Here is a 2,415-nt window from a genome sequence, read left to right as displayed (position 1 = left end):
AATAATAATACTAATAATAATAATAACAATAACAATAATAAAAACAATAACAATAATAATAATGATAATGATAATAATAACAACAATAATAATACTAATAATAATAATAATAATAATAATAATAATAATAATGAAATTCTTACAGGATCCAGTTGAGGAGAAGAGAGATAATTATTTCAATGAAAGACGGGAAGCAAGTCGTACAATTAGGAATAAAAAGAGAGGTTACTTGAAGGAAAAACTGAATGAGGTAGAAACAAAAAGTAATAATAAAAACATTCGAGATTTATATAAGGGTATAAAGGAATTTAAGAACGGATATCAGTCAAGGGTAAACGTGATCAACGATGAGAATGGTAACTTGCTTGCAGACTCTCCATCAATCCTAAACAGATGGAAAAACTATTTTGCGCAACTACTAAATGTACATAGGCCAAATAGAAATGATCGGGACGAAATTGAAATACAAACTGCTGAGCCATTTATACCCGAACCCACGCTTTCAGAAGTCGAAATTGCGATAGAAAATCTGAAAAAGTACAAGTCTCCAGGTATCGATCAAATTCCAGCAGAATTAATACAAGAGGGTGGGAGTGCATTATATAGCGAAATTTATAAACTTGTACTTGCTTTTTGGGAAAAGGAAATTGTACCAGAACAATGGAAGGAGTCCATAATTGTACCTATTTTTAAAAAGGGGGACAAAACCAACTGTGGTAACTTTCGAGGAATATCACTTTTGTTGACGTCGTACAAAATTTTGTCCAATATTCTTTTGAGAAGATTAACTCCGTACGTAGATGAAATTATTGGGGATCATCAGTGTGGTTTTCGGCGTAATAGATCGACTATTGATCAGATTTTTTGTATTCGACAGATATTGGAGAAAAAATGGGAGTATAAGGGTACAGTACATCAGTTATTCATAGATTTCAAAAAGGCTTATGACTCGGTTAAGAGGGAAGTATTATATGATATTCTTATTGAATTTGGTATTCCCAAGAAACTAGTTCGATTAATTAAAATGTGTCTCAGTGAAACATACAGCAGAGTCCGTATAGGTCAGTTTCTATCTGATGCTTTTCCAATTCACTGCGGGCTAAAGCAGGGAGATGCACTATCACCTTTACTTTTTAACTTCGCTCTAGAATATGTCATTAGGAATGTTCAGGATAACAGGCAGGGTTTGGAATTGAACGGGTTACATCAGCTTCTTGTCTATGCGGATGACGTGAATATGTTAGGAGAAAATACACAAACGATTAGGGAAAACACGGAAATTTTACTTGAAGCAAGTAGAGCGATCGGTTTGGAAATAATCCCGAAAAGACTAAGTATATGATTATGTCTCGTGACCAGAATATTGTACGAAATGGAAATATAAAAATTGGAGATTTATCCTTCGAAGAGGTGGAAAAATTCAAATATCTTGGAGCAACAGTAACAAATATAAATGACACTCGGGAGGAAATTAAACGCAGAATAAATATGGGAAATGCGTGTTATTATTCGGTTGAGAAGCTCTTATCATCCAGTCTGCTGTCGAAAAATCTGAAAGTTAGAATTTATAAAACAGTTATATTACCGGTTCTTCTGTATGGTTGTGAAACTTGGACTCTCACTCTGAGAGAGGAACATAGGTTCAGGGTGTTTGAGAATAAGGTGCTAAGGAAAATATTTGGGGCTAAGCGGGATGAAGTTACAGGAGAATGGAGAAAGTTACACAACACAGAACTGCACGCATTGTATTCTTCACCTGACAAAATTAGGAACATAAAATCGAGACGTTTGAGATGGGCAGGGCATGTAGCACGTATGGGCGAATCCAGAAATGCATATAGAGTGTTAGTTGGGAGACCGGAGGGAAAAAGACCTTTAGGGAGGCCGAGACGTAGATGGGAGGATAATATTAAAATGGATTTGAGGGAGGTGGGGTATGATGATAGAGACTGGATTAATCTTGCACAGGATAGGGACCGCTGGCGGGCTTATGTGAGGGCGGCAATCTCTGCCTCCCCAAAGGTTTTTTTCCCTCCGGCCTCCCAACTAACACTTAATTGAAGGTTTCGTAACAAGCTGTTTTTTACGGTGATGGGTTGTTAACCCTTCGCCCAACCCCCAAGCTGGAGGACCATCCCTCATCGGCTGTCCGCGACTGCTTATTCAATATATTCACAGCTACCCTCCATATCTGGATAAAATCGAGCTACATTTATAATCTTGCTAGTGAACGTAGCTAAGTATATTGTAAATGTGTACGAAAAATTTTAGTCATGTAGATTAAACAGTTTTCAAGAGAAAGGTGTATGAATTTAACAATTTTTTTGTTTTTTTGTTTTTTTCTTTCATTTGAATATTTTTTTTACTCAATTATAGCAGTTAATATAACAAACTAACCACCAATATAATTCTAAG

Source organism: Periplaneta americana, chromosome 12 (genome assembly GCF_040183065.1).
Source record: "Periplaneta americana isolate PAMFEO1 chromosome 12, P.americana_PAMFEO1_priV1, whole genome shotgun sequence".
Lineage (NCBI taxonomy): Eukaryota > Metazoa > Arthropoda > Insecta > Blattodea > Blattidae > Periplaneta > Periplaneta americana.
Note: the sequence above shows the minus strand (reverse complement) of the source record.